Raw genomic sequence first — 25,039 nt, forward strand, 5'->3', positions numbered from 1 at the left:
TTTTACACACACACACACACACTGGTGGAAGGACACCAGGAGGCCCTGGGTGGCTGCCTTGTGAAACCCTTTGTTCTCTTCTTAGCCCTGAAATCATGTATCCTCCCAATGGCTCATTTGGTTCCTCTGTTAAGTGCGTATTGTAAAACTCTCAGCAATTTCACTCCCTATAGGAACAAAAATTGGTTATTGAAGGAAGGGGAAAAGGAGGAGTGAACAAATCTTGTATATTACACTGGTTTGTTGATATCCAAATCCCAACTCTACCTAACCAATGTTTAATTCTCCATATTTAATTTCTCCCATGGAGAACTTAAGTATCATGTTTCTCTTCACTGGGAAGATAATTTTAAGATAAATAAAAATAAAAAAGAACAAGGTAAGAACCAAGGAAATTACGTGAAACCAAAATCATATGGAATATAGGGCTACAGGTTGTTTGGCTCAAGAATACTCCTGTGGGCACAGTCCTGAGGTGACTTACTTTTGTTAATCCAGAATACCACAAATATGAGCAATACTACCAAGACAGCAACAGAGATTCCAATGGAGACTCCCTTGTCAGTGCTCATCCATGGACCTTGTACCAGCCCCTAAAGAAGCATCAGCAGATCAAAAACAAAATAAAAAACAACAAAATAAAACCATATTATTAGAATTATGCATAGAACACACTTCCTAAAATAAATTACCCAGATATATTTATTAACATTTGGCTAGTTTGTTATCATGAGGGGTGAGACCAAATGATCTGAAGTTATAATCATATGGTGAAATTCTAAGACAATTTAAAATTCAAATACATTTGGGGTGGTGGAAATGTATATCTTGCTTGTGATGGTATTTATAAAGGTGTATACATTTGTCAAAACTCAAACTGTACATTTCAAATGAGCCTGTTTTATAATATGTAAATTACAAATACTTTTAAAAATGAATAAGGTATTTCTGTATATACTATTCTTATGATATTAAAACAAAAAATGTTTTTTCTCATGTAAGTTTGACACATTTTTTAGTTCTGATATTTATATATATATATATATACACACACACACACACACATTTGTTTGGCTGTACTGCACAATCTGTGGGATCTTAGTTCCTCAGCCAGGGATGGAACCTGTGAACCCCCGCATTGGAAGTGTGGAGTCTTACCCACTGGGCTTCCAGGGAAGTCCTTACATTATTTTAAAAGTTAGTTTTTCACTTATCAATTGACATTTTCTTTTCATGTCAGTAAGTACACTGCGGTGCCAACATTGTTAATGGCAATAAATGGGCATGTTTAATTGACTAATTAATCCCTATTATTGAGTATTAAGATTATTTGAAACATTTTTATGATTATGCATAGCAGCAAAGAACATCTTTTCTTATACATCTTCATGTATTTGTTCAATTCTCTCTTTAAAGTGGAGTTCAGGAGAATGATTTACTACTAGGACAAAATATATGCTCCTTGGTTTTCAGGATACCTGGGAGACACTGTGACATCTTCAGAGTCAAGACACAAAAAGCCCACGATTTTGCTACTGCCTATTGTGGACTTGCTTCTGTAATGATTCTACTTGTTGCTAAACATACCTGTCCTAAAGGTAAAAAAAAATCCCACCATTCAGAATATTTTTTTTTAATCCAGCATAAATCTAACTGTATAACAATATTACATTCATCTACACAGTGGCAGTTCTGCTATTTAATAGATATAAACAAATTCTACCCATATTCATCAGATCAATCAGTGCCCATAGCTGATTGGTGAGAGCGGCTAAAATCTTTCATGTCATTCCTGTATGGTAGTGTTATCATTGTCACTCAGGTATGCAACATAAAGCCATTTGATCTCACACTAAATAACTCCACTTTTTCTGAGCTTGACTTTCTCTTACAATGGCCATGTTGCACTCTCTCACCACTTGCAATCAGGATTACTCTCATACCTAAACTCTTTTTGTTTGTTGCTTCTAAGAGTTACTTGCACATAGTAAAAAGAAAAGTTTTTTAACAAAGTGAGACAAAAGAAAAGATTCTATTGATAAATTCTTCTAACTTACAGAGATCAGATTTTAATGAACATCATGAGACTACAGCTCCTTATATTTTTTCTCAAACTATGAATGAGAATATCCTACAGAATCACAAAGTTGTTCAAGACCTTAGGACCTTAAAAAGTCATCATATGGGGAGGATCAGGGCTTCATAAGTGGCTCATTAGTAAAGAATTCGCCTGCCAAGCAGAAGACATGGGTTTGATCTCTGGGTGTGGAAGATTCTCCAGAGAAGGAAATGGCAACCCACCCCAATATTCTGGCTTGGAAAATTTCATGGACAGAGGAGCCTGCAGGTTACCATCCATGGGGTTGCAAAGAATCGGACAAAACTTAGTGACTAAACACCAGCAACAAATGGGGAGGATTACATATACAAAGACTCAGCAGTGGCCTCAAAATTTCTCAATAGGAGGACAGTTGGGTTGGAAAAAGATATTAGGGGGCCTAAGTTTAAGCAAGCACACTTTGATTTCCGTAATAGTTTTGGTTGGGATGGCCCCCATTCCACCATGTCAATCCAAGGCATGCTATTTCTCTAATGATGATCAAAGTCTTTCTTGATATGTAATGTTAATTCACTATCTTTGAATTAATTCACTCTTTTTTTTTCTAATTTTATGGCCAGGAGACATTTTGTAGAGTGTTTGTGTGGAGTATAATATCACTTTTTGGATATTTCTAACAAAATAGTGCATCTACATAATTTTTTAAAATTAATGAAAACATCCCTATTTAAGAGTCAAATTCTTTTCTTCCTTTATTTTATGAATTAGAAATAATCAACTGTGAACAAGACTTATAATAATACTCTCTAATGTAACTTGTTTCCAAGGAAACATATAAGTGAATCAGGCTAATGAAGTAGGAAGGAGTATGCTTACAACTTGATAGCTACGCCAAAGGGGATCTGGAGACTCTGTCACAGTGTCATTCCCTCTGTTCCACAAGAAGGAAAATTTATTAGAATTATAAAAATACTGAATTTTCATTGCAAACACCAAATACATTCACATTGCTTTCTGGTAATGAATAAAAACTTGAATAATCATATGCCCAAATGCTGTAGGCACTGCAGGAGTTAAATCAAATAACTAACATTATTTAATTTAACCTGTAACCTACGCTTCTTAACCATTTTCATCACCCACCCTTCCAAAATGGACCCCCTTTTTTTCCTATCTGTGGAAACAAGTATATGTTCACAGAATGTTTACCTACAATTTTCAAGAAGTTATAGTGGCCCATTCTCAGAACTAGGTTAAAGATGACCACTTAAGGTAGGTAATCAGTTTTTTTTATAACAGCTATGAAACTGCCAGTGAGTGCTCAGAGGCCACTGCACACCAAACAGCAGAACCACCCTTTTCAAAACAGATGTTACATTGGCTTTACATTTAAAATGTGAGTGAAATGCATTAAGATATCCCAAACAGGTGGCATCCAACTCCTACATTATGTGCCAGTATGCCCAGATATTGATCCAAAACAGCTTTAGAAAATATGTTACATCAGCCCCAAAGCTAATGTAATATGAGGATACATGCAGAATTTCTAAGGATACTATATGGGCTTCCCTGATGGCTCAGATAGTAAAGAATCTGCCTGCAATGCAGGAGACCTGGATTCAACTCCCAGGTCAGGATAATCCCTGGGAGAAGGGAATGGCAACCCACTCCAGTATTCTTGCCTGGAGAATTCCACAGACACAGGAACCTGGTGGGACAGTCCATGGGGTCACAAACAGCTGGACACAACTGAGCAACTAACACATACAGACATACACACATACACAAGGATGCTATGTACCTGAAATCTTGATATAAAAGAATATTATGCTTTAAAGTTTTGAATGTTCAAATTTTAATAGTGTTTTGAAATATGCCTTTTGTTACACAGAACATATACTGTTGACCTTTCTAAGCAATCTATCTGACATATAGGTCAGACACAGGATTCTTTCTTTACTGAGTATCTATTATATACCAAGACCTTTATATTCTTATACCAATTTTCTTAATCCTATTTTACAGCTGAGGAAATAGTCCTGAAATGGTTCTAAGTTTCCAACTACAGAACAGGACAAGAGCTTCAGTTCATAACCTCTACACAAGTTACTTTCTCATCCAATGAAAACACTGAAGGTCTTAGAAAGTCCTTAACTACTGACAAAACTTTTGTCATGTCATTTTGCAATGGCAGTGAAAATGAATCCATCATATCCCCTCTAAAGTTTTACACTTTACATATTGTGTTTACATTTTAATTATTCTGACAGTACTTCTTGGAGAGCCAAAGACAATAGCTATAGTCTAGGCTTTGTGCATGACTTGTATTATAACCTTAGGTAAGTGTTTCAGGTATAGAATGGGTAATTTTGTAAAAGCAGCATGGACTTGAGCAAGATAAAACTTGACTTCAATGTTGACAATGTCCCTCAACAATGTGACCTTGATCAAGGTCCTTTGCATACACATAAATGTATATATTTATGTTTCTAGCTAAGGTAAGCATTAGAACTACAAGCTGTTGATAGCACCCATCTCATAAAGCAGTCGTATTAGATGATGCTTATAAGGTGCTTAACACCATGTTAGACAAATATCAGCTATTACTATTGTTATTATATAAAAATAGGAACAATGTGGGGAGAGACACCATGCAATGGACTTTCCAAACATCTTATTTTTCATTCCTCACAAACTTGCAGTGAGGAATGCAACATCTTGCCCATGGGTGCACAGCTAGTAACTAGCAGTTGAACTGAAGACTGTCTGTCTCCAAAACAGTACTAAACAGGCTCCTTAGTCTGGCAAAGGCAAGAAATAAATGTGCCCCAAAAGAATTAAATGAGATAATATATGACAGTTTTCTTTGCATTGTTCGTTTAAGAAGGCCTTCTTATCTCTCCTGGAACTCTATAATCAGTTGGATATATCTTTTCCTTTCAGTTGGGTATGTCTTCCCTTTCTCCATTTCATTCAAGAATGCGCATGATAAAGGACAGAAATGGTAAGGACCTGACAGAAGCATAAGAGATTAAAAAGAGTTGGCAAGAATGATGAATGATACAAAAGAAGAATGATACAAAAAGGTCTTAATGACTTGGATAACCCTTCCATACGCTAACAAGGTTATGTTCAAAATCCTTAAGCTAGGCTTCAGCAGTACATGAACTGAGAACTTCCAGACGTTCAAGCTAGGTTTAGAAAAGACAGAGGAACCAGAGATCAAATTGCCAACATTAGGTAGATCATGGATAAAACAAAGTAATTCCAGAAAAACATCTATTTCTGCTTCATTGACTATGCTAAGCTTTTGATTATGTTGTTATTGTTCAGTCACTAAGTCATATCTGACTCTTTGTGACCCCACGGACTGCAGCATGTCAGGCTTCCCTGTCCTTCACTATCTCCCAAAGTTTGCTCAAACGCATGTCCATTGAGTCAGTGATGTTCTCCAACCATCTCGCCCTCTGCTGTCTCCTTCTCATCTTGCCCTCAATCTTTCACAGCATCAGGGTCTTTTCCAGTGAATCAGCTTTTCACATCAGGTGGTGAAAGTATTGGAGCTTCAGCTTTAGCATCAGTCCTTCCAATGAATATTCAGGTTTGATTTCCTTTAGGATTGATTGGTTTGATCTTCTTGACTTATTTGATTGTATAGATCACAACAAATTGTGGAAAATTCTTAAAGAGACAGGAGTACTAGACTACCTTATCTGTCTCCTGAGAAATGTGTATGCTGGTCAAGAAGCAACAGTTAGAACTGGACAAGGAGTATGACAAGGCTACATATTGTCATCCTGCTTATTTAACTTGTGTGCAGAGTAAATCATGTAAACTGCCAGACTGGATGAATCACAAGCTGGAATCAAGATTGCCAGGGGAAATGCAACAACCTTGGATATGTAGATGATACCACTCTAATGGCAGAAAGTGAAAAGGAACTAAAGAACCTCTGGATAATGGTGAAGGAGGAGATTGAAAAGGTGGCTTGATATTCAACACTTGAAAAACTAAGCTCATAGCATACAGTTCCATTACCTCATGGCAAATAGAAGGGGAAAAAAGGCAAGTAATGACAGATTTTATTTTCTTGGGCTGCAAAATCACTGTGGATGGTCACTGCAGCCATGAAATTAAAAGATATTTGCTCCTTGGAAGAAAAGCTATGACCAACCTAGACAGCAGATTAAAAAGCAGAACATCTCTTTGATGACAAAGGTGAGTAGAGTCAAAGCTATGGTTTTTTTTCGGTAGTCATGTATGCATGTGACAATTGGACCATAAAACTAGCACTGAAGAATTGATGCTTTTGAACTGTGGTGCTGGAGAAGACTCTTGAGAGTCCCTTGGATTACAAGGAGGTCAAGCCAGACAATCCTAAAGGAAATCAATCTTGACTATTCATTGGAAGGACTAAAGCTCAAATACTTTGGCCACCTGATGTGAAGAGCCAGCTCACTGGAAAAGCCCCTGATGCTGATACTGAAGGCAAAAGGAAAAGCAGGTGATAAAGGATGAGATGGTTGGATGGCATCACTAACTCAATGAACATGAATTTGAGCAAACTCCAAGAGACAGTGAAGGGCAGGGAAGCCTGGCATGTTGCAGACTATGGGGCCACAAAGAATCAGACATGACGTAGCTAATGAAGAACCACAACAAGTGACAGTTTGCTGGTACGTCTGTCTGTCAAAAGGTGGGTGGCAGGCCATATGATGACCAAAATTCCTTCCATACTAAAATTCTTTGTTTTGTGAGGCTTTAACCCACTGAAGTTTGACTTGGGCATTGTGAGGATTTGGCTGGAGAACCTCAGAGACACTGCCAAGATGGCAGCAGTCACAGAAGTTGTGGGGACACAGCTGTTCCAATGTCTGATCCATTCTGAAAATCTCTACCTTGACCAGGTTTTAATGACATATTTTAGAGATTGATTCCCAGTGGAACTGGTCCCTCTGTGCATCCTACTGCAGGTCCATTTTCTATTAACCAGCTTCCAGGGATGATTGGCAAAAGGTAGGCCATACTGGGGGTCTGCTACAGATTGGCAGCTCCTGAGCATGATGAGTCATATGCACGAGGAGTCTTGAAAAGCCTGACCTTGTTTGAACGCATCACAGGCACAAGGACACATAAGCCAGTTCTGCATTGCAAAGGAGTTCAGCATGTGCCACATCCCCAAATTTACCACCACAGGTAGCAAGTTAGCTGGGAAAGATGACAGGATTCAGCATCACCTTTCGCCATCACAGGAAAGACAAGACAAATCTTACCTCTGAAAAGAATATGGATTTTCCAAAATTGGGGAGAGCAGGGAGACTTTTCTGGTGGCATAGCCCAATCCTAGTAGGGCATGACTCTTTGGTTCTCCTGTCCATGTTCTCAACCCATCTCAAAGTGTCCATGTGAAATGAAAGCTTAACAAGGCAGCGGGAGGGCCTTGTGGCTCTTTCTATGTAGTTTCTGGAGTTTAGGAGAAACATAAACAAGTGACTAGTCTGGTCTGGGCCGGGTTGATTTGGATTTAGGCTTTTTAAGGCTCTGTCCAGGGGATTAAACCTACTAATAAGTTTAAAGAAAAGGCTGGTTCATTTAATTTAGGGAAATGCAGATACACATGTGGATGTTCCCAAATCTTACAAGCTAGCTATGTGGCTCAGGTGTGCATATTTCTGGACATGCTAAGTGACAGTCATAGGTGCCACTCTATGTATCACTACCATTTAACTATGTTCCAATCTTTAGCTAATTTAATCCTTGAAAGAATTCTACATCAGTAAAATTCCATCCATTTTACAAAAGATAAACACAGATTCAAAGAGGGTAAGACATTTGTTTACGTTGTATAGCTAATTGGAGTAGCCTTTGTAGGTACTCAAGTCAGACCTGTGTTATTAATATGTGCTCTTAACAGTGTGCTAACATTTATCAAAATTTGAAAGCTCCCAGGCTTTCAGGAAAGAAAACAAAGTTACCTGTTGAGCAAGAGTATGATGGTGAGCAAGTTTTATTTGTTTCATATGGTGTGGTAGGCTTGGTTTCTGCAGCCTGCGTTGGAGAAGGTACTGAAATGATAAGAATGAAAGAATGTTGTTCAATTCGTGGAGGAAATTTTCCAACTCCAGAAAAAAATAGCAAACAAAACTAAAATTAGGAATTACCCTTTGACTCTTTCTTAGAGAAGTATTCAAGGATGGCCTTGAGACATTACCCTGCCATATATGTATTTCATTATCATGAATAAATATTACCTAGATAATGATCTGAAGCGCTTATCAATAGACAGAATCATTTCTTCTTTTATACTCTTAGTATCTTCTTAAAACCTATCAACAGAGCATCTTATATAGGACACTCAATTAAGTCTTTATTCATACCAAACTTTTATTCATACCAATGACATTTCAATTCTGTGGAGCATGGCTTTGGGGCTGGCACTAACCCACCTTGTTCACAAGAACCCCAATCTTGATTTCCTGACCTTATTCAAGTTCCTAATTACCCATCTACATCTTTCCAGGGAGATGTACACATTAACCAGCACAGAAAACATACTGAGATTATTCAATTTCTTGAAGTCACTTTATGGAGTCAGTACTGTCCACTGTCTGAGTCTTGGTAATAAGCCTCAAAGCAATGTTCCTGGTACTCTGGCTCCTTATGCAGTTGTGTTTTGATCACTCCTTTCATAAGACTGATTTCAGATGTTATCTGACTCATCTTCTATTTCTCACCAGAAAGCTTTACTGAGAATTCTCGGGGCTATGTTTCCTTTTTCCTTTCTTGAAGTCTCTCCTTTATTTTCTATCAAACATCTCATCTGACCTGCAGAGTTGACCAGTTGCCTCTTAATAAGATTTTTATATCCCCTCCTCTGAGAGCATCACAGAATTTTAGAGCAAGGCAGTGGTGCTGACTGAACAAGAGTTCCAAACCCAGGCTTTCCCTATTGCCTCTCATAGGTCTTCTTTCCACTTTCTCACCATGGACTTCACATTTCAACATTACCTCTTCTCTTGTTCTGAGCTATCTTTTGTTTTCTGTGAAAATTTTTGTTTTTATGGGAGTTTTTTGGTCATTGTTGTTGGTGGTGTATTTATTTTCTTTTTTCTTTTTTTTTGGTTTTGCTTTTGTCTAATGCTCAAATTTGTAGCAGGATATGGCTCTCTTTAGGAATTAAGAACAGGACAATAAAAGAAAATCAAAAGATCACAGTCTTCATTCAACTTAAATCTGTGCAGAAGACCTGTTGATCTTAACTTCTATCTGTAGTTTTGGTCTTTGTGGGCATTTTTCTGTTCTCCTGTTCTCCTAGGACTTTACTTCCAAGCAGTTCAGGAGTACTCTAGGTGACTAGCATGGACAGGGGCACAGAGCACAGAGAGGGAATGAGTGTAAATACAAATGCCCCTGCTATAGATCTGTTCCAGTGCTAACATCCTTTCTGTATTGTAAAGTTCAACTCTAAACTCAAACTCACTAGGAAACAACAGGACATGTATAAGACTCAACTAATACTCCCCCAGGAGGTCACATGATCATATGCACCAACACTTTCCTTCTGAACTTCTGCTTTAAACCAAGGCCATAACTTACACATGTCCCTCAAAACAGGAGCTCTAATCCATCCACCTCAGCAGGCATAAACTATTAAGCTAAATCAATATTGAAAAAGTCAACAGTTGCTCTAGTGCATTTTTCTTGCAAACTTTTATGGCTGTAAAAATCCCACTTTCAACCTAAAGACCTCCTTCCAAATTCAACTTGAAGAAAATCCTTCAGATCCCTCCTCACTGAATACACACATGGATCAACAGGCGTGAAGGGAAATCAATGTTTTCCCTCAGACATTTTGGCTAAGAGTTTGTGATATTTCTGTTTCTCTTCAGTTCCAGAGCCACTTCAAAGTGCCGAAGGGTTGTGGAGGCTTTGAGAATCTCCACATAAAAGTTATCTTTTTAATCCTAAAGAGAGAAAGTTTGAACCCAAACATGTCCACAAAATGAGAAGTTATTTCCCCACCCATAATTCAAAAATATTCTCCATTTATATTAAACCTAAACTACTATCTAACAGAAATTTGAAGTATGAACACTGTAGCCCGAATTGGAAAAAAACAAATGTCTGCATTCTAAATTGCATAATACTTAAATCTGATATTTACTTTGTCATCAGTATAAATGGCATTCCTCTGATACATGAACAAAGGAGGTTAGAAGCAAAATGTGTAAGTCACTGACACCCTGAAAAAGCAGGGTAATTGTATGAAAGCTTTTCCAGTGAGGATGTCAGATCAGAACAAACTCATCTGAACAGAAACTCTATGTTCAGTATAGAATGCAGCAAAGGCCAGCATTCAAATTAATGGGCACAATCTAGACCCAACCATTTACTATTCCTATGAATGAACAGAAACAACAATGAACTCAGACTCCGTGCCTCAGTCCTCAGGAATATAAAGTAGGATTGACTCACACTGACAATGGGTAGGGTTGTCATAAAAATTAAGTGGCTTAATAGTTGTAAAGCAGTTAGCACGTTTCCTGACACAGGAAACAGAGTAAGCATTAACTTCACTGAAATCTTATCCTCATGTGTTGGGTTAGGCTTCAGAATGAATAAATGATCTCTATTCAGAGCTCCTTGAAAGTGCAGAATTTCATTCACCAGGCTCTGTTCTGGCATCCTTATTTTTCCCTCACAATTCTGTGTTCAAATGAGCCATTCTCCTTAGATGTCCAAGATCAGTGATCTGGTTTTTGTTTTGTTTTGTTTTTTTTTTTTGGTATTAATGAATTTCTTGAGAGTCTGATAAAAAGCCTTAGGTCTCCTTCACTCTGTAAATGCTTATAGATATAAAAGATGAATATAACAGGGGACAGGGGATTCACAGACTCTGTAGAGCTAGGTTTGGAGGCCTGTTAAGAATCCTTACTGTAGATTGTACATCTGACTTAACACAGTGCTTTGCATAGTCAATACCCTCTCCTTTAAAGCCTAAAGGATCAGAAGCACATCTGTTTACCTGGCTGGAAGTCCTCTGTGGGTGTTGCCATCGGAAGAGCAGAGGTAGAAGCCTTCGTTGTCATTGGAACAGTGGTGATCATCGTGATTGTTGAAGCAGTGGTGGCAGTTGTTACTGGAGTAGTACTGGTGGTCGTTTTTGGAATAGTGGTGGTTGCCGTTGGAGTACTGGTGACGGTGGTTGTTGAAGTAGTAGTTTTTGTCTGATTAGTTTCTGTCGTTGTTGGAGTGCTAGCCTCGGTTGTTTCTCTTCGAGGTGTAGCAGTCATGGTCACTTTTCTTTGAGTAGTAGTAGTGGTGGCTCCTGTTCTTTGAGTAGTGGTAGTGGTGGCAGTTGTTGGAGTAGTGGTTGTTGTTGTTGTAGTTGGAGCTAGAAATTAACATGAAAGCAAGGATTCAATAAGCTGCAGGTAACAAGAGCCATGTGCTGGGTCTGTTCAACAACATGACCAAGGAGACTGTCCCCAGGTAGAACTCTGTGTTTATTGCCCATGAACTCCAAATTCTCATCATTGGTCAGCTAGAATCTGTGACAAGCAGGGAGTGAAGACATGGTCACAGCAAGGAAACAGCTGCATTGAAAGGATGAAATTTCAGGAGGTGTTGAAAGGAAAACTGACATATGGGATTTGTATTGAAGCACTTTGTAAAGACTAGTCATGCATACCAAATCTATGTATCTTCAAAAACATCTGTGAGAAAGAGAAAATGTCTAGAACCTGAAACCATCTTTACCCTCTCAGTGGTGTACACCTAGGACCTAAACAGTAGTTCCCAAGAACCAAAATATTTACCAGATAAACAGCATTCAGTTTGATCAGTCCTAGGGGTACTTTCCCAACAGAAAGTGAAAATGAAGTCGCTCAGTCGTGTCCTACTCTTTGTGACCCCATGGACACCAGGCTCCTCGGTCCATGCTGGAGTGGGTTGCCATTTCCTTCTCCAGGGAACTTCCCGACCCAGGGATCGAACCTGGGTCTCCCACATTGTAGACAGATGCTTTACTATCTGAACCACCAGGGAAGTCACAGAACTACATCTTAAACACAGATTAGTTTAAACCATTAACATATACTCAATAACACAAATGCATTTTGAATCTGGTTAGAAGAGAGACTGGATGCTTTAAAGTTCCTTTCTACCTAAGAGATAATAACAACAGGTAATAACTTTGACTCTTTCCAGAGTCTGAAATGGTATAGGATTCCAAATCTCTTACTGAAGTCCTCAGAGTTACCCAGAGAAAGAATTGGAACTAAAATTAAAACAAAACACAGTGCCTGACACAAAAGCAGAAATTGTAGGGTTGAATAAAAAATAAGTACTTTTTTTTCTCACCAAGCATTTTTTTGCACAAAAGTATTCTTAAATTTCAACTCTACTAACTATGAATTGGAACCTCAAGTCACTTAAATAGGGGGAAATTGGTGTGAAAACTGTTCTGAGGGATTCGAGTCAACTTAATTTGGATACTAGTTAATTTTTGCCTTAAAAAAGAAAAACTGTTTTTCAACAGGTATTTGTGAGTTCTATTATGTATAAGGCATCAGTAAATTTTAGGCTTTGGGGGGTCCTGAGATCTTGGTGGTAATTGCTCTAATCTGTCAGTGTGAAAACAACTGTAGACACAATGTAAACAAATGGATGTGGCTATGTTCCAATAAAACTTTATTTATAAAGCTGTTGGTAAGCCTGTTTTATAATCTGACCTGGCCCTGGAGCTACAGTTTGCTGACTCTGGTCTAACAGTGTAGTCAGAGGTTTTGACAAAGAGAGCAATGTCAATCCCCTCTGTTCAGTCTGAAATCAAATCTAGACAAAAAAAAGGAAGTAAGCAAAAAATCCGATAAAGGACTGTAACAAGGAGGAAACTGAATTGGCTTGTTTAACTGTCTGTCTTCCTTGGTTGTAAATATTTCCTGAGGAAGAAGCTAGGAAGCTAAGGGTAGAAGAAGATGCTGAGGAAGAGCCCTAACAGAAGGTTGGAAAGTAAGCTCATTCTGTGAAAAGTACAGAAAATTTAAGCAAAGAATTGAATTGGAGGTGGAATCACTTTGGCTCAGTTATGGACCAGTTTCCTGCTGTACAGGGCAGTGACTTTAAATATTCATCTATTAAACACGATAAAAGTCCCCTACTAATTTTTTTCTGTATCGTTGAAAAAATATTCAGCCAGACCAATCATACGATTTTACAACTCTAAAAAAAAATCTCTTCTCCACATGCAACCTCCTTACCTATGTCTCTCAGTTCAGTTCAGTTCAGTCACTCAGTCATGTCCGACTCTTTGCCACCCCATGAATTGCAGCACGCCAGACCTCCCTGTCCATCACCAACTCCCGGAGTTCACTCAGACTCACGTCCATCGAGTCAGTGATGCCATCCAGCCATCTCATCCTCTGTTGTCCCCTTCTCCTCCTGTCCCCAATCCCTCCCAGCATCAGTCTTTTCCAATGAGTCAACTCTTCGCATGAGGTGGCCAAAGTACTGGAGTTTCAGCTTTAGCATCATTCCTTCCAAAGAAATCCCAGGGCTGATCTCCTTCAGAATGGACTGGTTGGATCTCCTTGCAGTCCAAGGGACTCTCAAGAGTCTTCTCCAGCACCACAGTTCAAAACCTATGTCTCTAGCATCAGCCTATTTTCCTTAAATTACTTCCTAGATGTACTTTCCTCAGAGTCAGCTATTTGCTGTATCAAAGTTGACCTTATTTTACTTTCCTTCAAGGACACAAGCCAAGTACAAAAGATGGAAGGTTGTAATGTAATATCAAGCTCCTTTAAATTAAACAAGAGACATAGCTCAAGAAGGCCAGGGGCATTGGGTTCTGTTGTCAATGGAAGACCCTAGTGGGAGAACATTTATTAGGAAAGAGCACCAGAAACTAGGAAATCCTGAAGAACTTGATCCTTTCATCAAACAGTAAGGAAAATTAGAATATCTACCTCAAGATGGAAAAATGTAAACTTCCCAGTTTTTTGAATTTCATGAAATTTTTAAAAGCCACAGGTCAACAGCTATTGCGATGCAAATGTTTTCATAGAGCGATAAGGCTATTTTAAATTTAAAACTAGCAATTTAATGATCAGGGGTGAAACATGTTTCAAAAAATCCAAGACAGAGCAGAGGGAAGGGGTGAAACTATATAGGCTCATATATTGTGGCTCAGCTGGTAAAGAATCCACCTGCAATATGGGAAACCTGGGTTTGATCCCTTGGTTGGGAAGATCCCCTGGAGAAGGGAAAGTCTACCCACTCAAGTAGAGTGGAGGCTGTGTGGTGCTGGAGCAACTTTGAGGAGATACCCCACTTCCAAGGGCAGAGAAGTCCATCAAGATGGTAGGTGCTGGAGCAGCGGCTGCGCGGCACTGGAGTGACTTTGAGGAGATACCCCATGTTCAAGGGCAAAGGATAAGCCTGAGCAAGATGGTAGGAGGGGTGAAATCTCTTTTAGAATCAAACCCCATACCCACCAGGGACACTCAGAGGGCTCAAACAAACCTTGTGTGCACCAGGACCCAGAGACCCCACAGAGACAGAGACAAAACTGTGTTTGAGTATCTCCTGTAGAGGTATGGGTCAGCAGTGGGCTGCCGCAGGGGCAGGGACTCTGGGGGCAGCAGACCTGGGTTTGGCATAAGCCGTCTTGGAGGAGGTCGCCATTAACCCCACCATAGAGCTGCCAGACTTACACAGGACTGGGAAATAGACTCTTGTTTTGAGGGCTCAAACAGAACCTTGTGCACACCAGGACCCAGGAGAAAGGAGCAGTGACCCACAAGAGACTGACCCAGACTTGCCAGTGAGTATCCAGGAGTCTCCAGGAGAGGCGTGGGTTGGTGGTGGCCTGCTGCAGGGCTGGGGGCACTGAGTATAGCAGTGTATGCAAGGGACCTTTTGAAGGAGGTCACCCTTATCTTCATTACCTCCACCGTAGTTTGCCCCAGGTAATTAACAGAGATGGAACACAGCCAACAACATCAACAGAAAATTGGATTAAAGATTTACTGAACATGGCCCCACCCATCAGAACAAGACCCAGTTTTGCCTCAGTCAGTCTTTCCCATCAGGAAGCTTCCATAAGCCTCTTATCCTTCTCCATCAGAGGGCAGACAAACTGGAAACCACAATCACAGAAAACTAACCAATCTGATCACATGAACCACAACCTTGTCTAATTCAATGAAACTATGAGCCATGCCATGTAGGGCCACCCAAGACGGACAGGTCATGGTGGAGAGTTCTGACAAAACGTGGTCCAGTGGAGAAGGGGATGGCAAACCACTTCAATATTCTTACCATGAGAACCCCATGAACAAAATGAAAAGGCAAAAAGATAGGACACTGAAAGAAGAACTCCCGAGGTCAGTAGGTGCCCAGTATGCTACTGGAGAAAGTGGAGAAATAACTCCAGAAAGAATGAAGAGATGGAGCCAAAGCAAAAACAACATCCAGATGTGGATGTGACTGGTGATGGAAGTAAAGTATGATTCTGTAAAGAGCAATATTGCATAGGAACCTGGAATGATAGGTCCATGAATGAGGGCAAATTGGAAGTGGTCAAACAGGAGATGGCACAAGTGAACATCAACACTTTAGGAATCAGCAAACTGAAATGGACTGGAATGGGTGAATTTAACTCAGATGACCATTATATCTACTACTGCGGGCAGGAATCCCTTAGAAGAAATGGAGTACCCATCATAGTCAACAACAGAGTCCAAAATGCAGTACTTGGATGCAATCTCAAAAACAACAGAATGATCTCTGTTAATTTCCAAGGCAAACCATTCAATACCACGGTAATCCAAGTCTATGCCCTGACCAGTAATGCTGAAGAAGCTGAAGCTGAACGGTTCTATGAATACTGACAAGACCTTCTAGAACTAACACCCCCAAAAGATGTCCTTTTCATTATAGGGGATTGGAATGCAAAAGTAGGAAGTCAAGAAATACCTGGAGTAACAGGCAAATTTGGCCTTGGAGTACAGAATAAAGCAGGGCAAAGGCTAATTGAGTTTTGCGAAGAGAACACACTGATCATAGCAAACACCCTCTTCCAACAACACTCTACACATGGACATCACCAGACGGTCAATACTGAAATCAGATTGATTATATTCTTTGCAGCCAAAAATGGAGAAGCTCTATACAGTCAGCAAAAACAAGACTGGGAGCTGACTGTAGCTCAGATCATGAACTCCTTAGTGCCAAATTCAGACTTAAATTGAAGAAAGTAAGGAAAACCACTAGACCATTCAGGTATGACCTAAACCAAATCCCTTATGATTATACAGTGGCAGTGAGAAATAGATTCAAGGGATTAGATCTGATAGACAGAGTGCCTGAAGAACTATGGATGGAAGTTTGTAACATTATACAGGAGGCAGGGATCAAGACATCCCCAAGGGAAAAAAAAAATCAAAAAGGCAAAATGGTTGTCTGAGGAGACCTTACAAATAGCTGAGAAAAGAAGAGAAGCAAAAAGCAAAGGAGTAATGGAAAGATATACCCACTTGGATGCAGAATTCCAAAGAATAGCAAGGAGAGATAAGAAAGCCTTCCTCAGCGATCAATGCAAAGAAATAGAGGCAAACAATAGAATGTGAAAGACTAGAGATCCCTTCAAGAAAAGTAGAGATACCAAGGGAACATTTCATGCAAAGATGAGCATAATAAAGGACAGAAATGGTATGGACCTAACAGAAGCAGAAGATATTAAGAAGAGGTGGCAAGAAAACACAGAACTATATGAAAAAGATATTCACGACTCAGATAATCAGGATGGTATGATCACTCACCTAGAGCTAGACATCCTGGAATGTGAAGTCAAGTGAGCCCTAGGAAGCATCACTGCAAACAAAGCTAGTGGAGGTGATGGAATTCCAGTTGAGCTATTTTGAATCCTAAAAGATGATGCTGTGAAAGTGCTGCACTCCATATGCCAGCAAATTTGGAAAACTCAGCAGTGGCCACAGGACTGGAAAAGGTCAGTTTTCATTTCAATCCTAAAGAAAGGCAATGCCAAAGAATGCTTAAACTCAATGCACAATTGCACTCATTTCACACGCTAGTAAAGTAATGTTCAAAATTCTCCAAGCCAGGCTTCAACAGTACATGAACTGTGAACTTCCAGATGATGAAGCTGGATTTAGAAAAGGCAGAGGAACCAGAAATCAAATTGCCAACATCCTTTACATCATCAAAAAAAGCAAAAAAGTTCCAGAAAAACATCTACTGCTTTAACAGAACATCTACTATGCCAAAGCCTTCGACTGTGTGGATCACAACAAACTGTGGAAAATTCTTCAAGAGTTGGGAATACCAGACCACCTGACCTGCCTCCTGAGAAATCTGTATGCAGATCAGGAAGCAACAGTTAGAACTGGACATGGAACAACAGACTGGTTCCAAATAGGAAAAGGAGTACATCAAGGCTATATATTGTTACCCTGCTTATTTAACTTATATGCAGAATACATCATCAGAAATGCTGGACTGGAGGAAGCACAAGCTAGAATCAAGATTGCCAGGAGAAATATCAATAACCTCAGAAATGCAGATGACACCACCCTTACGGCAGAAAGCCAAGAAGAACTAAAGAGCCTCTTGATGAAAGTAAAAGAGGAGAGTGAAAAAGTTGTCTTAAAACTCAACATTCAGAAAACTAAGATCAAGGCATCTGGTCCCATCACTTTATGGCAAATAGATGCGGAAATAGTGGAAACAGTGACAGACTTTATTTTTTTGGGCTCCAAAATCACTGCAGATGGTGACTGCAGTCATGCATGAAATTATAAGACACTTGCTCTTTGGAAGAAAATGTATGACCAATTGAGACAGCATATTAAAGAGCAGAGACATTACTTTGCCAGCAAAGGTCCATCTAGTCAAAGCTATGGTTTTTCCAGTAGTCATGTATGGATGTGAGTTGGACTGTAAAGAAAGCTGAGCACTGAAGAACTGATGCTTTTGAACTGTGGTGTTGGAAAAGACTCTTGAGAATCTCTTGGACTTCAAGGGGATCCAACCAGTCCATCCTAAAGGAAATCAATCCTGAATATTCATCGGAAGGACTGATGCTGAAGCTGAAACTCCAATACTTTGGCCACCTGATGTGAAAAGTTAACTCATTTGAAAAGACCCTGATGCTGGGAAGTATTGAAGGTGGGAGGAAAAGGGGACAACAGAGGATGAGATGGTTGGATGGCATCACCGACTCAATGAAAATGAGTTTGCATAAACTCCTGGAGTTGGTGATAGACAGGGAGGCCTGGTGTGTTGCAGTCCATGGGGTGGCAAAGAGTTGGACATGACTGAGCTACTGAATTGAACTGAACAATGTATACGCAACAGGACTGTGTTGACTGTTGTCAAAGTATCTATTTTATATATGTGAAATTCTTTATAAGTCTTAAAAGGTTAAGAAAGACCATTTAAAAATTCTTTTAAGATATGATCTAGAGAAAAGAGCAATTCTTCAAGTGGAATAAATTTAGCTCCATAGCAATGTTCACTATACCTCAGAGTGCATTTTCATTAAGCAACTAGAACTCCTGAAGCACTGCTTTAGGAGATGCTGACTGGAAAGATCCTCTAGCCTATGACCCTGAATCAAAATTAGTTTTAATATTCTACTCTACACAAATACAAGTTATTCTACTGAAGAGTTATTAGAAAACAAAACTATAAGAACCTCCTGTTTCCCTATTAAAGGAAGAGGAAGTTAATACCAAACAGAAACTCTTATCTCTGGGAACCTAGAGTAAGTGATCAAAAAATGTAGGAAGACAAACTCACCTGGCCTTATATTTAACTCCTGAATGATTTTTATATCATTGAACCACCCTCTTTTCTCAATACGGCAGCAATACAAGCCACTGTCAGATGGGACAGTATTCTCTATGGTCAAAGACAAATCCCTTTCACCAATATTTCCTTTTAGCTGATAACGTCTGTCTGTCTGAACTATGACTTTGTATCCATCAGTCCAGATAATGTTACTTCCGCAGCTCAGCAAAGAACATGCCCCTCGGCCCCAGCATGCAGTTGTGATTTCTCCAGTATATGAGCAGGGTAGCCTGACAGACTGACCCGCTACTCCAGTCACTTGATGGTAAGAGGTTACACCATCTGTAAATAAAGAGAAACCAGAGCGTGAGAATATGAGGTCTCAATATTCTCATTTTAATAATTTTAATTTTTTTCATATAGCTTATTTGGTTTGAAACTATGTGACTGTATCTTGAGTTTTTAGAATTTAGTATAAGCAAATTTCCATGTTAACATGTTCTTCAGCAGCATCACTATTTATTAGATATGATTGAAGATGAAAGATCATATAAACATTTTTCTCGATTGATGAAAATGTCCTATGCTTCCCAATAGGACAGATTTTCTAGAGAAAATATCAGGACAAAGGTCAGATCTATGTTCAGCTTTTTTGGTGAATATGATCAAACTTTTCTCCAAAAGATTTGATTGAAACAAATGACATCTAGTAATGCATGAGTATGTGGATATTCATCCTGTATTTGACAGGTATCCTTTTATTAAATATATAAAACACACTGGTGTCTTTTCCTTTCTCCTAGATTCAATCACTGCCTTAACTGAAATCTGGTTTAAAAACTCTATTGCATTCAAAGTTTTGATTTTCAATTTTTATTTGAATTTTCCAGTGGTCATTGAACATAGTCATTTCATAATACCCTTTCTTATTTAAAATTTAAAAAACAGGTCTAATATTTTATTAAACATCATTGACTAGAAGGGGGAAGTCTTGTAAACTCTTTAGAAGTCAGTTTTTAGGAAAATGAGTTTATAATACTTTTAGGAGAATTCGAGTCTTATGGGCTTTAGGGTCATTCCAAAAAATTCAAGCAAGGATCCTTTCTAGAGCTATGTGCAATTAATCACAGTCCACTTACCCAGACAAAACCAAAAAATTAGAGAATATTCAGTAAAATACTAAATTTTGCCTCTTAGGAACAAACAGGCAGGAAAACTCTCACCTGTGGCACTGGCTTAAAAACCGTGCATTGGCAAAAAGTTCCTAAAAGAAATATGAGACTTAACAGCTAATCATAGTCAGGACTTCCCTGGTGGCTCAGATGGTAAAAAGAGTCTGCCTACAATGCGGGGGACATGGGTTCGATCCCTGAGTCAGGAAGATCTCCTGGAGAAGGAAGTGGCAACCCACTCCAGTACTCTTGCCTGGAAAATCCCATGGACGGATGGAGGATCCTGGTAGGCTACAGTCCATGGAGTCGCAAAGAGTCTGACACCACTGAGCAACTTCACTTTCACTTTCACTTTTCATAGTTAGAACTGGGCTATGAGTCTGGGAAGTACTTTGGGAATAAGACACTCATTGTTACATAGTATAAGAGTATTTTCTTCACTGGAATTCTGATAATATTTAATTTTGCTTAATATCATTTTGGGATCACAAAGCTAATACATATTAATTTTAAAAATTTGTTGTAGAAGTATAATTTTAAATTGTACTTTTACTCATGTTCCACCTGTAAAGATTGTTTTTAAATTTTAGGATATATCTATCACTAATTTTCTCCCCTCTCTCATAGAATGTTTTGAATTAAAATATTTTATCTATTAAGAAAAAAATTTCCCATACAGCACAGATGGGGAATCTTCGTTCCCCCAAAGAGGATGGAACCCACACCCACTACATTGGAAGTATGGAGTCTAAAGCCACTGGAAAGAGGGAAGGTCATTCTCCTTCCCATCCGTCCCCATTCCTTCTTCCCGTTCCCTTCCATGCCATGATAACAATGGTTGCTGTTTACTACATACACGTGAGAAGTTCACGCGTACACATGAACAACACAAATGGCAGCAGATGCATGTGTGCTGTGTCATGCCTTGTTCCTCTAGCCATTGATTTTATAATTCTTAGTGTTTAAGCAATTTCTTTGGCTTAAGGTTTCAGCCTTGTTCTTTGCTCACTACTTGACCCCATTATTTTTAAACAATGCCCTAGAAATCTACCCTGCTCAACAATACCTACATACCCCCTATATTCCCCCATCCTCAGGGCTTCCAAAGCACAGCCCACCTGTGCACCTACCTGTCAGAAGGAGTAGGAGGCCCAGGATGGCTACCCAAGAGTGCATGATGCTACTGGCCTGAAGGAAAGTGAAGGTTGACTGGTTTGTATGCTCCCAGGCAGATGGTATCAGGTTGGACACCACTAGATGGCTTTCCAGGGGTTCCAAATAGCTCAGGTTCCTTATGCCTCAGCGCAGAAAAAATTGAGCCAGAGCCTGAGGAGTGATAGATGAGAAGTGATCCATTAAAATAGGATGCTTATAAGACTTACAAGGAGACAGGTGATTCAGGATGGGGAACACATGTATACCTATGGTGGATTCATTTAGATATTTGACAAAACTAATACAATTATGTAAAGTTTAAAAATTAAATAAAATAAAAAAAAAAAAAGGAGACAGGTGAGCATTGTGCTGCCTCAAGTACTTAGTGGGTTACATTTGTATAATCAAAAGAAGAAGGAGAGGGGAGAAGACCACCTTCTTTTTCACTGTTAGTCTTCTTGGATGGGAGGATATTTGATCCTGTGTGGTGCATCCGGCACTGTCATGGCACTCCGGAAAATTAGTCCAGGTCTCAGGACAATGAGGGTTATTCAGTCTGAAATGTCACATATCCAACTCCGGCAAATGTTTTAATCTCACAAATATCAGTTTCTTCTCCTTTATAATGAACGTAATAATAGAATCACCCCAAACATTTGGACAAGGGTTCACAATAAGATAATGCTCTGAAAGCATCAAACCAAGCCCTTTCCTATAATAAACAGTCAGTAACTATTGTTTATTATCAATGACTCCAAGAATAATATCAATAGCCCAAAATGCTCCCCTATGAGATGATACATATGAAAGCTTTGGTATAGTGGCAAGTCCTTATTCAGCACTTACACTGTATCATCACAGTAATGATTATTTTAATCAGAGGGAGGTGCCAGTGATCAGACACCAATCCCCACCGAAGCATCTGTAGGTCCACCCAGCCCCACATTTCCAACTTCCTGTTAGACATCATCCAGGGGCACTTACTTCAAACTCAAGATCACCCAGATAATTTTCATTCTTCCTTCTGGGGTTCCTTTACCAGTGAACCCATCACATCACCTACAATCCCAAGTACAGAGAATCAGTCATCCTTCCTTCTTACTCCAGTCACCAGCTCCTCTCAATTCCAAGTCCTAAATGGCTCTGACTCTGTCCCTTCTCACTGTTACTGCTGCCATCATTCTAGCTGACACACTCCTCTCCTGTCTGAATAACAACAGCAGGAGCCTCCTGGGGAGCCTCTCTGCCTCCAGGTGTACTCCCCTCCAATACAGCTTCCACAGTCTTGCCAGCACAATATTTCCAAAAAACAGAGATGAAAGTGCCATTCCCTTCTCCAAACACATGAACAGTTTCTTAGGACCCTGGGGTCAAATCTAAATTCCTCATTCCATCAATCAAAGCCTTTAAGAACCTAGGCTACTTCTAGCTTCCTATCTCCATTAGATTAAACTAGACTCTTAAACAATCACAGAGATTCCATGCTCCTATAAGTCACCATATCCCTGCTTAGACTCTTATCCCTGCCTGTTCACTCTGCTCAATGAAATGCTCTCATCCATGAAGAGCCAATTCAAGGATCTTTGAGATAAATCATCCTGGCCCTCCTTTCCCAGTTAGAATCCTTCTCTCCTTCCTTTGGGTCCCCAGGGCACTTCTTCACACTTCTACCCCAAAACAAAGCCCACTGAGTGGTTATTTGCTCAACCTAAGCCTGTGTATCCCACACCTTTATGGACAGAGGTCAAGATTTCCTCATTTTGATATGTTGTGGTCCCTGCATAGAGAAGCAACCAGGTAAGCCATGCTTAATGAATCATAGATTCAGAAGGCATTTACCAAGTATCATGTTACATATTTCTATGTATCCAAATGAAGTCCCAAGAAAAAGATATAAAATCTCATCTCCAACCACTTTTCCCTCTAAGAATCCCTTGATTTGAGGGAAAGGCCAGCTTTCTCAGACCATGGAGCTTCATCTGGTTTTGTAAAACAGAGAGATATGGTAAGAGAACAAATGTTCCTAAAAGTTCCCCATGCCCACTTTTCCACCATCCAACCCTGAGACCAAGAAAAACCTATTGTAACAGAGTGCCTGATGAACTATGGATGGAGGTTTGTGACATTGTACAGGAGACAGGAATCAAGACCATCCCCAAGAAAAAGAAATGCAAAAAAGCAAAATGGGTACCTGAGGAGGCCTTACAAATAGCTGTGAAAAGAAGGGAAGCGAAAAGGAAAGGAGAAAAGGAAAGATATACCCATTTGAATGCAGAGTTCCAGTGAATAGCAAGGAGAGATAAGAAAGCCTTCCTCAGCGATCAATGCAAAGAAACAGAAGCAAACAATAGAATGGAAAAGACTAGAGATCACTTCAAGATAATCAGAGATACCAAGGGAACATTTCATGCAAAGATGGGCTCGATAAAGGACAGAAATGGTATGGACCTTACAGAAGCAGAAGATATTAAGAAGAGGTGGCAAGAATACACAGAAGAACTGTACAAAAAGATCTTCATGACCCAGATAATCACGATGGTGTGATCACTGACCTAGAGCCAGACATCCTGGAATGTGAAGTCAAGTGGGCCTTAGAAAGCATCACTACGAACAAAGCTAGTGGAGGTGATGGAATTCCAGGTGAGCTATTTCAAATCCTGGAAGATGATGCTTTGAAAGTATTGCACTCAGTATGCCAGCAAATTTGGAAAACTCAACAGTGGCCACAGGATTGGAAAAGGTCAGTTTTCACTCCAATCCCAAAGAAAGACAATGCCAAAGAATGCTCAAATTACTGCACAATTGCACTCATCTCACACACTAGAAAGTAATGCTCAAAATTCTCCAAGCCAGGCTTTAGCAACACATGAATTGTGGACTTTCAGATGTTCAAGCTGGTTTTAGAAAAGGCAGAGGAACAAGAGATCAAATTGCCAACATCCGCTGGATCATCGAAAAAGCAAGAAGTTCCAGAAAAACATCTATTTCTGCTTTATTGACTATGCCACAGCCTTTGACTATGTGGATCACAACAAACTGTGGAAAATTCTTAATGAGATGGGAATACCAGACCACCTGACCTGCCTCTTGAGAAACCTGTATGCAGGTCAGGAAGCAACAATTAGAACTGGACATGGAACAACAGACTGATTCCAAATAGGAAAAGGAGTACATCAAGGCTGTATATTGTCACCCTGCTTATTTAACTTATATGCAGAGTACATCATGAGAAATGCTGGGCTGGAGGAACCATAAGTTGGAATCAAGATTTCCGGGAGAAATATCAATAACCTCAGATATACAGATGACACCAACCTTATGGCAGAAAGTGAAGAAGAATTAAAGAATGTCTTGATGAAAGTGAAAGAGGAGAGTGAAAAAGTTGGCTTAAAGCTCAACATTCAGAAAACTAAGATCATGGCATCCGGTCCCATCACTTTATGGCAAATAGATGGGGAAACAGTGAAAACAGTGGCTGACTATATTTTTCTGGGCTCCAAAATCACTGCAGATGGTGACTGCAGCCATGAAATTAAAAGACGCTTACTCCTTGAAAGGAAAGTTATGACCAACCTAGATTGCATATTAAAAAGCAGAGACGTTACTTTGTCAAGAAAGGTCCACCTAGTCAAGGCTATGGTTATTCCAGTGGTCATGTATGGATGTGAGAGTTGGACTATAAAGAAAGCTGAGTGCTGGAGAATTGTTGCTTTTGAACTGTGGTGTTGGACAAGACTCTTGAGAGTCCCTTGGAATTCTAGGAGATCCAACCAGTCCATTCTAAAGCAGATCAGTCCTAGGTGTTCATTGGTAGGACTGATGTTGAAGCTGAAACCCC

This window comes from Bos mutus, unplaced genomic scaffold (genome assembly GCF_027580195.1).
Source record: "Bos mutus isolate GX-2022 unplaced genomic scaffold, NWIPB_WYAK_1.1 CTG220, whole genome shotgun sequence".
NCBI lineage: Eukaryota > Metazoa > Chordata > Mammalia > Artiodactyla > Bovidae > Bos > Bos mutus.